The sequence below is a fragment of the Tiliqua scincoides genome, chromosome 7 (genome assembly GCF_035046505.1).
Source record: "Tiliqua scincoides isolate rTilSci1 chromosome 7, rTilSci1.hap2, whole genome shotgun sequence".
In the NCBI taxonomy this organism is placed as follows: domain Eukaryota; kingdom Metazoa; phylum Chordata; class Lepidosauria; order Squamata; family Scincidae; genus Tiliqua; species Tiliqua scincoides.
The window spans coordinates 42,381,869-42,395,818 of NC_089827.1; the positions used below are offsets into that span (position 1 = coordinate 42,381,869).

At 44.7% G+C, this 13,950-nt stretch overlaps 1 protein-coding gene across 3 annotated transcripts in view; it reads right to left on the reverse strand.

Moving 5' to 3' along the window:
• Window positions 1–8,381, reverse strand: part of ADIPOR2 (adiponectin receptor 2) — a 46,319-nt gene extending 37,938 nt beyond the window's left edge. The window contains exons 1-2 of one of the 3 annotated variants that reach the window (XM_066634207.1): window positions 8,249–8,381; window positions 4,326–4,409 (exon numbers count right to left, since the gene is read on the reverse strand). The gene's annotated coding sequence lies outside the window, so the exon portion shown is untranslated. Of the gene's footprint in view, window positions 1–4,325; window positions 4,410–8,244 lie in introns of all 3 variants that reach the window. The other 2 variants (XM_066634206.1, XM_066634209.1) reach the window with 2 other exon arrangements.
• Between the last annotated feature and the right edge of the window lie 5,569 nt (window positions 8,382–13,950).

Sequence of the window (13,950 nt, forward strand, 5' to 3'; positions counted from 1 at the left end):
TCCATTGGATCAAACTGAGTTTTAAACCTGGTGTGGTTAAAAGAAAAAGGTTGCTCAATCTCACCTGAAACAAGCAGTAGCATTAAGGTTCCAGGACTAAACATATACACTCACCTGAACATAATGGGACTTACTTCTGAACAGGTCATGAACAGGGATTGACCTGCAAGGCTATACTGTATACATTCCATACACCTTTTATTGGATTCTTTTCTCGTTCCAGAAAGATCATTACCAAGCTACCTCCTGAAGAGATCCCTCAGGATGCACATTCTTTCCTCAACCTCGCCAACGCACACCATCAGAGCCTGCATGCTCCATCCTTATAGACGTCCTACTACTAGGCAATACCATCTTTACTACAGAACCAGACATCTCAAAAGGAAAGTGAATGTCCTTGTTCCCAGGCTAATCCTGGTTCCTGAGAATACACAAACTGCCCATCCTGATCCAAATAGCTGTAGATAGTCCTGAATTGGACAATCGTCTCATATATGAGATTAAGGAGGGGTTAGGGAACTGAGGTGAACAACCTATATTACCATAGCAAGTAAGCTTCCAAGAGGTATTCAGCATGCTCATTTCAACATTTACACAATTAAGTAAATAAGCCATCCTTTCTAAACCATCACAGAAGACTTTGACCCAATGAGTCATCTGTACTGCTGGCAACCTGCTCTCTGTATTCTTGCGCAATTGCCACCTCTCACACTGACTGCACACTCAAGTTACTGTCAAACAAGGCAGACAGAGGTTCAGATACTAAAACTTTACATGGCACTATGACTGTAAAGAAGTTCTAGGAATCCTTAGAAATACTGTATTACCTCCTTTCTTTTTCACATCAGTTGACTTAATTCTGTTCTTCAAATCAAAAATGCTAATCAAACATGCATAATGAAATCTTCCATCTCTTTCAACACTAGTCAGTGGTAAGAGGCCCCAACATTATGCAATCATACATGCTTTAAATGGCTTTTAACATTTATTGTTTTGCAACATGAGTGTCTAGAGAAGTCAATTTCTCAAACTTGATCTCTAACCCCCTTCTAAATTTACTCTACCACCTTCCAGTAAAGTTACAGCTAGCACATCCCTTAGTTCTAGCCAACAGTGACTGAACTTTCTGCTCAAGAAGACTAGACCTACAAATCGCTATTAATACAGAACCACAGCAGATTTGGGGACTCCTAAACAGTAGCACTACTATTCCAATCAGGGTTAAAAAAAAACAAAAAAACACTTGTCTGATGTACCAATCCTACAAACCGACCTAACAACCAAGAAAAATACTGATCAATGCCATTCAGTTTCTTGTACCAGCCTGTGCATACTTTCCTTCAGATCAAACCAGAATAAACCCTACAGATATTATGAAGTTTTTTATCTGCTGAAAGCTAAACTAAGGGAAAAGAGAACCCCATACTTCTCAAGAGGAAGCCAGGTACCCTTTCTCTAGAATTCAATTTGTCTACTTACACACAGGAAATTGATCCTCTATTTCAAGGTTCATCAACAGACACTGGGAATGCACAAGTTTTACAGACTGTACTAAACCACTTTATGCCAGAGGTCATCCAGAAGTGCAGGAGGAAGTCATTCAAGACCCCATCTGAAATGGTATGATGCAGACACTGGTTTACCACCTTAGTGAGAATAAGGCCTGTGTGAACCACTGAGCTGAAGACATGGGCAAGTATGGCAATATGGTGCCTTAGCTATCATACCAGAAATACTGCCCATAATAAATATGATAAAAACTTAAACCATTCGCAGCACAATCCTACACACATACATTCCACTATTTCAATTGAAACTTACGAGTATACACTGGACTCCAGCCTCAGTCTCTACAGTATCCAGCCCACTGTCTTTTTGCTACTACACAATTAAGAGTTGAGAGTAAATCCAGAAAAGTCAGATGTGCTAGTGATAAGGAAAACTGGGATCCATTATGAACTGAGCCTGTTCTAGAAGGGGTTGCACCCCCCTTGAAAGAACAGATTCACAGTTTGGGAGTATGACTAGACCCAGACTTGCACTTGAATGCCCAGGAGTTAACCAGCCTTGGGTGCTTTCACCCAGCTTTATATGATGTTCCAGATGTATCCATTCTTGGATTAAGCAAAGTTAACTTGTCCATGCACTAGTTACATCTAAACTTGACTACTATAAAGATGCGCCCCATGAGGATGCAACCATTCAGAAACTTCAGCTTGCAAGAATGCTGACCAGCACCAGGGAAGTGAAACATATGCTTGTGCTGTTCCACTTGCACTGGTTACCAGTATGTTTTCAGTGCTGGTTTTAACCTTTAAAGCCCTAAACAGTCTGGGCCCAGAGCTAACTGAAGGACTGCCTCCTTCCACATGAGACTACTCAGTTCGTAAGATTTTCAGGGAGGGCCCTTTTACATGCTCCACTGCCAACAGAAGTACATCGGGAAACAACTTATGAAAGAACAGTCTGTGGTAACAACCGGATTATGGAACTCCCTCCCACAGGAGCCAAAGTCAACACCCTTGCTACCGTATTTTTCGCTCCATAAGACGCACTTTTTCCACCCCAAAAAGTGGGGGGAAAGTGTGTGTGTCTTATGGAGCGAATACTGCCAAAAAAAAAAAAAAACTCCACCCCGGCCCTGGCCCCGCCCCCTGCCCGCTCACTCTGCTCGGCTTCCCCGGGCAGTCAGAGGCTGAGCTGGCTGGGGGGCTCCTGCAGAGGCTGAGCTGGCTGGAGGGAGCCCAAGCCCGCCTGTCTACTCAGAAGTGAGTCTCAGAATCAGTGGGGCTCACTCCCAGGAAAGCGTGGGTGGGGTGGCAGTCTCGCTGCCCAATCCTGTGCATGCCTACTCTGAAGTAAGTCCCATTAGGGTCAGGGGGCTTACTCCCAGGAAAGCCCCTCTCTCTCCCCCCCCCAAGCCTGGAGCATCACAACTTCTCTGCAACACAAACACTTTCCCCCCTCTCTCACACACACAAGCTGCCCCCTTCTCTTACACACACAGATGCTCTGCCCCCCCCACACTCACACAGCAGGGGAGGGGCGCTTTCACTCACCTCATCCAGCATCTGAATGTAAGCCCCCCCCCCCCAATCACAAAGAAAAAACTGTCTCCTTGGTCAGAATGCCAGTGTTTGCTTATTGCACAAGCCCCAGGTAAATCACCATAAATCCAGAGGTTTGTTGTGTCTTGAGAATTCAAGTTGTGGTTGGACTTTCCACTTGTTCATTTGTATTGGAATCATGGAAGAACTGGCGAGGAGGTAGATGTGGTGTCAGCTGTGGAACACCTGTGTGTTTGGAATCTGACTGTGGATTGTGACTGGACTTGGATACCCTGACGGATTTGACTAACCTACCTGGAACCTGACCTTGGACTGTAATTTGGCTTATTGGCTCTGGACTCTGATTTGGCAACTCTAATTGATGGGACTGATTTACTTGGCATCTGTGGACTAGAACTGGACTCACTTTTGCTTGCTGCACTGGTGAGTTGCACAAGGGGGACTGATCAGCCTTAAGCGGGCACAAGGCCCAGTGGATTGGAATTTGGCAGAACATCATTGTAGCAGAAAGATAATGTGATCCCCTATTTGTGTGCACCTGCTTTTGTGAGCTTCATAAATCTGACTCTAGCGATGATAAGTTCTTGGGGTTTCCAGAAAACTAGAGTACTCAAACCTTTAAGTCTCTCCATTTGTTAATGACAGTGATAATGGTTCTTAATGCCACTGTTGACTGCTGTTCACTTTACATGGTTCAAATGTTGTTCTGTTATAGTTTATTAAATATTTTATTACACTATTTGGTTCAGAATATTTTTTTTCCTGTTTTCTTCCTCTAAAAACTAGGTGCGTCTTATGGTCAGGTGCGTCTTATGGAGCGAAAAATACGGTAATTCTTTATCAATAGTGGAGAACCTTTTAATTTCAGTCGGTCTTCCCTTTTTGATTCAAGTGTGTGTATGAGGTTTCTGATCTGATTTTGATATTGATTTAGGGTTCTTTTTAAGTGATATTACACTTGCTTTTAAACTTTTTACCATTAACCACATTGAATACCTCCCTAAGCAAGTGGGGGAAAAGCATAGGATGCTTTTATTTTTAAAACTTATAGTTCATATTAGGGATGGGCACTTGACTGGAAATGACTCGACTTGCTCAAAAACGCTACTCAAGTTGACTCGAGTCGTGGACATCACCAACTCTGACTTGACTTGCAACTCGGGACCAGTGACTCCAAAAAAGAGTCTAGACTCAAAGAGACTCAAGTCCCTACCTGAAGTCCCTAGCGTGCATGTGTGTTCTTGCTCACTTTCTTACCTTGCGGGCAATCCAGAAGCTGGCCTTAAGACCGGCGGCAGCAGCAGGTGTGGGAGGCAGGTAGGTGGTTCCAGGAGGCAAGGGCTGAGGGAATTGAGAGGAGAAGAAAAGCTTAAGGATTGTTTGGGGGGGGAGGGCTTAAGGATGTGACTCATTTCTCAAAATGACTTGTGGTTTTCTCATAAAGGCTCAAAATCTCCAACGAGTCAAATTGCAACAGCACACGCTATGATTCATGAGTCGCTAACTCGTACTCAGTGACTGGAGCAGATCCCTGGTTCATATTTTGGAATCCACTGTCTTACACATAACTAGATACATCTGTCATTTATAATGGGGAGTAGTCCCATAAAGTTGAAAAAGACCTAGTCCCAAGCATGCATTCATAGGATTGTATCATTAGCCTTGCAGTTTCAAAAGTCATAGCAATTCTAATTTTGTAGACTAGAACAGTGGTTCTCAAACTTCTAGCACCAGGATCCACTTTTTAGAGGGAGAATCTGTCAGGACCCACTGGAAGTGACATCATCAAGCAGGAAAATTTGTAACAATCTTAGGCTGAAATCCTACCCACAGTTACGCAGGAGTAAGTCCCATTGACTATCATCTTTAAAGCATACACATAGTAGCCTGTTAAAAATACAGAGCTGTCACATTTCCCCAGATGCAATCACATACCATGGAAGCATCAAGTCTAATATATTAAAAATAAATATTGCAATGAATGGGGACCCACCGGAAATTGGCTCACGGCCCACCTAGTGGGTCCTGGCCCACAGTTTGAGAAACAGTGGACTAGAACTTCAGACTGTAGGTCAGTTTATATGTTAAGAAACGTAGCAAGTAGGATTTCCAAATACCCACAAAGAGAGCTGTCCCAATACTTAGTTTATCCACTCAACCAAAATGGCTCTCCAATTAAATTGAAACTGTTGGTAAGAAAATACTAGTTTATTACCCACATCATCCAGTACTGCCACTGTTTCTTTTTAATCACGCACTGAATATGAAATGAACAGAACACATGGGCAATTTACATTCCTTGTAAACTTTTTGCTTAAAAAAAGCATTTTCCCAAAAAGCATTCTGTTTTCTCCTACTCTTAAGTATTAAAAGAGCTTTCACTTCAGAGTTTCTCACTAGAAATCACTGAGATTTAGAGTAATAAGCAAAATGCTTTTGACCCACTTAGTCTCTTCAAAGTAACTAAGTATTTTACAAATACAGTCTGACATTGCCACAGTTGCAGGGTTCCTGTTTACGTCAGCAGCTATCATCCATTGACTCACTATCTTGTTGCAGAGGTGTCTACTAAGACACAGGCTCATGATTTAGGCAACCAAAGTGTGAGTCACCTGCAGGACTTCACAGTACAAGATCTTAATTTATTATTAAATCAGTTACATTTATATTCCAACCTTCTGGTTCACCCCCCCCCCCCCCAAAAAAAAAACACCAATCCTGCAAGGTAAGTTATACTAAGAAATGGTTCAGTGTGTTTCACAGTCAAACTAGAATTTGAATCGGAGGCTCTTCTATCCTAGGCTAGTTCAACACTCTCACTACACCACAGTGACTCTTAGAAGTTACTCTGGAGATAGGAGGAGCCAGGGAGAGTTGTTTATCATCTTGCTTTCAAATCTTTTAAGGGTTGTATTATAAGAACATGGAAGATTATTAGGAAATCAAGTCATAATGATAGGAATACATTTTAACCTGATATAACAATGTAGAGCACTGTTCTTCAGTCTTGGGGTCAGGACCTCAATGGGGTCATGAAGCCCCAGTTGTGAGGTCCTGGCAATTTATGAGAATACAAAAAGACTATAGCACTACTAGGTAAAGGGGGAGGCATCTAATATCAGGAACCAGGAGACTGTGTCCCAGCACTGCTCAGGTTCTCAGCAATTATGACAAAATAGCTTTCACTAGTGCCAGGCTACTGGCACCCTCTCTAATAAGAATATTTGGTTTTACTGCTCTCTCTGTTAAGACTATTTGGTTACAGTGAACAGTGCTGGATGGGCATGATAGGGAAAGACAGAGGGCAGCAAGAGGGATGGGCTGGGAGGATAGGGTCCTGGGTGGGAGCCAGGTTTGACGGCAGTGTCTCTAGTCTCATACTTTATGTATTGGAGGCATGGCACAAAAAAGGTTGAAGACCATTGCACTACACCACAGTGACTCTTACAGTTATTCTGGAGATAGGAGGAGTGAGGGAGAGTTATCTATCATCTAGCTTTGAAAAATCTTATAAGGATTTTATTCTAAGAACACAAAAGAAGATTAGGAAATCAAGTCATAATGATAAGTCAGCGATTTTCAATCTTTTTCATCTCACAGAACACTGACAAGGAACTAAAATTGTCAAGGCACACCACCAGATTTTTGACAATGAACAAGGCACACCATGCTGCTAGTGGAAGGGAGCTCACATCCCCCACTGGCCCTACTAATAAATGACCTTCCCCCAAATTCCTGTGGACTACTCATGACACACCAGTGTGCCACAGCACAGTGGTTGAAAATGGCTGTGGTATGTCATGATAACAAGTCATAATGAAATCAAGTCATGATGATAGAAAAGCCCTTCCTAACTGGGCAAGGCACTTTTTCAAGTGGTGTTAATCTTATATTCAGTGTGGGGGGGAGTAACTGTCCCTCTTAACCCCAACACAGTGTCTTTTCAAGTTGCTGTTTGCTGGGGTTTTCCTGCATCTTTTTAGATTGTAAGCTGTTTTGGGACAGAAAGCAATTTAGGCTGCAATCCTACACAAACTTACCTGGAAGTAAGCCCAACTGACTACAATGAGACTTACTTCTGAGTAGACATGCATAGAGTTGGGCTCCAAGACTGCAATCCCCATTGACTATCATGACACTTGCTTCTAAGTAGACATGCATAGGATTAGGCTCCAGATTGCAATCCTATCCACACCATTGACTATAATGAGACTTACTGCCAAGTACACAGGCATAGGATTGGGCTGTTAAGCTGCAACCTATCCACACTTACCTGGAAGTAAGCCCCATTGACCATAATGAGAGCTCCAAGGTGGTGTTGTGGTTAGGGAGGTGGACTTAGACCTGGACAATCCAGGTTCAAATTCCTCCTCCACCAGGAAGCTTCCTGGGTGACCTTGGGCCAGTCACTTTCTCTCAGCCTCACCTACCTCACAATGGGTTGTTGTGAGGACAAAAGGAGGGGAGCAGCTGTGTACATAGCCCTGAGCTCTTTGGAGGAACAATAAAAATAAATAAAATAAAATGTGAACAATAAAAATAAATAAAATAATTCTGCATGTACAGGCATAGGACTGGGCTGTTAGGCTGCAATCTATCCACACTTACCTGGAAGTAAGCCCCATTGACTATTATGAGACATAGGGCACAATCCCAACCAGGTCTACTCAGAAGTTAAGTTCTATCTTGTTCAATGGGGCTTACTCTCAGGAAAGCCTTGCTTCTTCCACATGCACAGGACTGGGCTGTTAGGCTGCTTACCTGGAAGTAAGCCCCACTGACTACAAAGGGTCTCAGGGCACAGTCCCAACCAGGTCTACTCAGAAGTCAGTCCTACCTTGCCAACTTTTGGTTGAAGAGCAGCGTATAAACACTGTGAATGACAACAGTCAGTGTTAACCCAGCGCAGTGCAGAAGAGGAAGCACCGGGGCCGCACAGCCGGACTCCCCGCCCCTCCCGCCCAGCCACAGGTGTGCACCCCTGATCCCTGCTGCGTGTGGGCAGAGGGGCTCTGGGCCTTCTCCAGCACCAGCGTGGCGGCAGAGCGAAGCCCGGAAGGGCAGCAGGACTTGCCCAAGGGCAGCTGCCCGAGCGGAGGAGCAGGAGGCCACCTCATGAAGCCCCCGGGCTGGGGCTGGGGGGCCACCCCCCCGGCCTCGCTATCGCCCCCCTTACCTGCCTCCGCTCCACGCGCTCCAGCGGCCGGCACTTGGGGGGTCGGAGGGAGGGAGTCCCCGCGGTGACGCCGGCGCCTCCGGGAATCCCGCCCCCTCCACCTTCGCTCTCCACCGTGGCGACCGTTACTCCCTTCTCACCTCTGCCCTCGAAAGCGTCAACATCACACGAGGCTCTCTCAGCCAATGGGCTACGGCCCTGACCTCAGATCGGGGAAGGCGTGCTGGCGAAAGGCCGGCCCGGCCCAGTGCACCCTGGGAGATGTAGTTTTGTGAGAGCTGTAGTTCTTTGGAAGGTGTGTGTGTGGCCGCATGTCACACAGATGCAGCTATAATGGGACTGACTTCTGAGTAGACCTGCAGGGGATGGTGCTCCAAGGCTGCAATCCCATCCACACTTTCCTGGGAGTAAGCCCCATTCACTATAATGGAACTGACTTCTGAGTAGACATGCATGGGCTCTAAGGCTGCAATCCAATTCATACTTTCCTGGGAGTAAGTCTCATTGAACACAGTGGGAGTTACTTCTGAGAAACATGCATATCCTTGGCCTGTAAGAGCCCAAGCCTATGCATGTCTACTCAGAAGTAAGCCCCGTTATAGTCAATGGGGCTTTCTTCCAGGTAAGTGTGGATAGGATTGTGGCCTGAACTTGGGTTGCGATCATGTACTGTACACATACTTTCCTGAGAGTAAGTCCCATTGAGCACAGTGGGACTTATTTCTGAGTATAAACATGCATAGGATTACACTGGTGGTTATTGTTCCACAGATGCCTGGTTGTTGTTGTGGTGGTGGTGGTGGTGGTTCAGTCATGCTGCTTGCTCTGTGGGTGATTGTGTGAAGCCACTGGTGAATTTGGGGAAGTGTGCACAGTAAGGGAGAAATGACAAAAGACTGACCAGATGTCCTCTTTTTCCAGAACATGTCCTCTTTTTAAGTCTTGTGTCCAGGAAAATAACTTAAAAGCTCTCCTTTTCCCTGTGAGTGGGCCCCTGCAAGCAGTGCATAGCCCTCTTTAATAAAATAAATGTAATAAAGTATGTGTATTATAGTGTTAAATTTAATAATATAGTGTTTAAATCAGAGATTTTCAACTTTTTCATCTTACAGCACACTGACAAGGTCCTAAAATTGTCAAGGCATACTATCAGTTTTTTGGCAATTGACAATGCACACCATTCTGTTGATTGGGGGTTCACATCTCCCAGTGGCCTTACTAATAAATGACCCTCTCCCAAACTCCCACAGCACACCCGCATACCATTCGTAACACACCAACGTGCCATGGCAGTGTTTGAAAATGGCTGATTTAAATTAACCACATGAAATCAATATACGAGTGTTTTTAGCTTTTATTTTGTCATCTCCTACATTTTTCTGGGATGTCCTACAGTTTGGGGTACCTGGTCCTCTTTTGCTGTTATGGCATAGGTAGCCCTGCAAAAAACCCTTTAAAAACACAAATGCAATTTAGATGCAAACACACACAGCGCCCAGGACTCAGGCTCCCTGATGCCTATGGAGCGATGCACACACCACAGAGTTTAAGAACAGCATGATTCATCGCACAGTAGCATAAAATTAGATTTAAATGCAGTGCCTGTTTGGGCTTTTAGAAAAAGCAAACAAACATAGCTTGTTTGTATGGTTTTGTTAGAAAAATAGTCACTATTACAGTGTTACAAAAAGTATCTTTGCTCTTCTTAGAACCACAAAGAGAACCTATGGGGGGGTAAATGGTTCTTGTTGGCATCCTTCAGTCTCGGAAGACTATGGTGTCACGCTCTGAATGGTGGTTCTAGAACAGAGTGTCCTCTCCAGTGCGTGAAGCCTGGGTAAAGTAGGTATGGAGGATAGGCTGTTACCCATGCAGCAAATCCTCCCTCTCCACGTCACTGAAATGGTCCAATGGAAAGGCAGAGGCCAATACGGTTGGGGTAAATAGTATACACAGAATTAACCTCTCCTCCTCTGCCCCTCCCAGTTATGCAGATAAGCCAGAAGGGGAGTGATGTGATTGCCTGCTCTGCTGAAGATTCTATAGGGCCAAAGGATAAAAAGAGCCAAGCCAAGACCCAGTCTTCCATCCATTGGTGGTTCTACCTACCCACTATTGACTTTTCCAGCCTGGAGATCCAGCTTTATTTTTCCAGCTGCTGAATTTACCCCTTCTCTTCCAATAACCTGCCCAGCTGGGGTTCAAGGAGGGAAAGATTTAATAGGTGGATGGTGGGGGGGGGATCTTTCTTTATGTAACAAATGAAGTTTTATTTTTATCTCTTGAAAATAAGCATCCTTGTGCTCCTTCAATTTTACTCTAGTGTCTATATGTTATGTCTTTTTTCTACCCATGGTTGTTTAACAGTGGCTTTCACTGGTGGGGCTGAGTTTAGCAGCCAGTGAATGGAGAGACCATTGAAAATTTGGCTAACAGTTTCTAAAAATTGAGTCTGCATATCCAGAGGCAATATATTGCTAGTTACCAGGGGACAAACAAGGGGGTGACTCTGTCCTGCCTTCCTTGTGAGGTTCCAGATTGGCTCACAACCCACCTAGTGGGTCCTGACCCACAGTTTGAGAAACACTAATCTAAGGTGTATTCATGTGTTCCTGGGACTTATTAAATGAGACTTAAGTATTCACAGGGTTGCAGTCTTAATCTTACAGTAACAAAATCCATGTAGGTGTGACCTAATTATCCAAAGATTTCTTTACCTACAGGTTTTGTCTTAAGGTGATGAGAAGAGCTCTTTAAATTAAAGGAAAAAAGTCATTTAATGCCTCATTAATGGAGAGAGGACCACTGGCTGACATATGTATTGGCAACCTTCAGTCTCGAAAGACTATGGTATCGCGCTCTGAAAGGTGGTTCTGGCACAGCGTCTAGTGTGGCTGAAAAGGCCAATCCGGGAGTGACAATCCCTTCCACACCGGGAGCAAGTGCAGTCTGTCCCTGGTCTGTCTCCCTGGCTATGGGCCTTCCTTCTTTGCCTCTTAGCCTCAGACTGTTGGCAAAGTGTCTCTTCAAACTGGGAAAGGCCATGCTGCACAGCCTGCCTCCAAGCGGGCCGCTCAGAGGCCAGGGTTTCCCACTTGTTGAGGTCCATCCCTAAGGCCTTCAGATCCCTCTTGCAGATGTCCTTGTATCGCAGCTGTGGTCTACCTGTAGGGCGCTTTCCTTGCACGAGTTCTCCATAGAGGAGATCCTTTGGGATCCGGCCATCATCCATTCTCACGACATGACCAAGCCAACGCAGGCGTCTCTGTTTCAGCAGTGAATACATGCTAGGGATTCCAGCACGTTCCAGGACTGTGTTGTTTGGAACTTTGTCCTGCCAGGTGATGCCGAGGATGCGTCGGAGGCAGCGCATGTGGAAAGCGCTCAGTTTCCTCTCCTGTTGTGAGCGAAGAGTCCATGACTCGCTGCAGTACAGAAGTGTACTCAGGACGCAAGCTCTGTAGACCTGGATCTTGGTATGTTCCGTCAGCTTCTTGTTGGACCAGACTCTCTTTGTGAGTCTGGAAAACGTGGTAGCTGCTTTACCAATCCATCAATTATTCTCTCTCCCTTAGAACAGCTTCACTTCAAGGCAAACATCCCCTCCCTTCCCTCTGAGCATGTGAAAGAATGCTAAATGGCAGTGATTATCATCTTTTATTTATTTTACTTTTGAGTAAAATAAATAACACAATTTTCAAACACCTCTGTCTATGAGTAGAGGTGTTTATTTCCAGTAAAACTGAATTACAGACTAACAGCCCAACCCTATCCACAGTTTCCTGGGAGCAAGCCCCATTGACACTAATGGGACTTACTTCTGAGTAGATATGCATAGGCTTGGGCTGTAAAGCTGCAATCCTAACCATGCTTTCCTGAGAGTAAGCCCCACTGAACAAAATAGGACTTACTTCTGAGTAGACCTGGTTAGGATTGTGCCCTAATAGCCTAATCCTAACCAACTTTCCAGCACCAATGCAGCTGTGCCAATGGGGTGCACACTGCAGTCTGTGGTGGGGAATTAGTCACAGAGACCTCCTTAAGCTAAGAGCATATTTGTTCCTTTGCCTTGGGGCTGCGTTGGCACAACTGCATCGGTGCTGGAAAGTTGGAAAGGATTGGGCTGCTAGACTTACTGTATATAGTGGGCTTACTTCTGAGTAAAATAAGTAGCACTGTTTTCAAACACCTCTATCTATGAGAACAAAAACAAGTTTAAATAGAAATACAGTCAAGGTTAACTCTTTTGCTCACACAACACAAGCGATCACTATGGCAGAAATATTCTTGTACAGGTGGGACAGCCTTGATGCAGGTCTGTCGATTGAGTACAACCATTTAGTTAGCAAAGTATTTCTGGAAGAACGTGAAAACATTTGAGGTGAAAACACTGTATAGAACCTGTTGATAGTAATCACCATAGATTGAAGAGGAGCTGCTAACATTTGTACTGTAATAAGGGACTAGTTATACCAGTTACAGATTTTGTCAAGGCTAAAGCTGTGGGCAGTATGGTGTCTTGTGGACTATTAGCCTGCAATCAGTTAAGATAGCAAGCAATGTACAGCGCACTGTATGGAGCGTGGGAGTTGGGTGTGGATCTCTGCCTGGGAATGAAGCTCATGGTCTGGTTCTGGCCAAGCTGGTGTCTTTTAACTGATGTGGAGCTAAGATCTCATCTTGAATTACCTCTGGGGAAAAAAATTAGATTAAAAAAATGAGTTTCAGAGGAGACACTCTTGTCATTTCCCTTCATCTTCTATCTCCTTTCTTGTGTTGGTCTCCAGCCAATTAAAATTAGATTAAAAATAAAAATAAAATTGGAAGATGCCACCCTCTCTCACAAATAGTTGTGCTGTGTTGGAAGCAAGGAAAAATAACACCAAAGGATTAAGCAGCCTTAATCATCATTCTCTTTTTCCTTACAACATTAACTTGCACTGAACATTCATCCAGGAGCTACTAATTTAGAGCCCAATCCTGAAGCTGGTGGTACACGCGTATCGCTGCCTCCAGTGTCGTGAACGTGCCATAAAGCAAGTTCACGGCACTGGAGGAGGTGGTAGCACTAGCAATGAACCAATAGGCACTGTGCCTCCGCGCTGGGAGGACAGCTGGTCGACACTCTCACAGCACTTTGGTTGCTGCTGTTATGGCCACAGGACCCGGCAATTGCGCTTCTGGCACCACTGGAGTCCTGGGCACCACCAGGTTCAGGATAGGGCTGTAAATTAGCTGAAAAGGTCCTAGAACAGGGGTGTCAAACATAAGGCCCAGGGGCCAGATGCGGCCCACGGATGCTTTCTATCAGGCCCTCAGGCTCTCAGCTGCTGATCAGTGCTGAGATGTTACTGCTGAAAGGGCAGCCCACATGAAAATTGTGCTCTCCTATCTCTTGAAATATAATCAAGATTTGTATAATTCCTCTACTGTCAATTGAAGTGAATGATTTCCTAAGTAAGAAAAGGTTCTTATTTTTGGTTATGAGTTGTTAACGACATCATTTCCTGCCTGATGACATCACTTCCGGCCCTCAGCAGACATCATGAATGCTATTTGGCCCTCTGTATGAAATGAGTTTGACACCCTTGTCCTAGAAGTTCTAATTTGAAGCCACAGTACCCCATCATACGAAACTTGTCCTACAGATCATAGGTCTCTCCTGCACCCCAACAATTTCCTACTTCTCAAAATAAAATTGGCAAC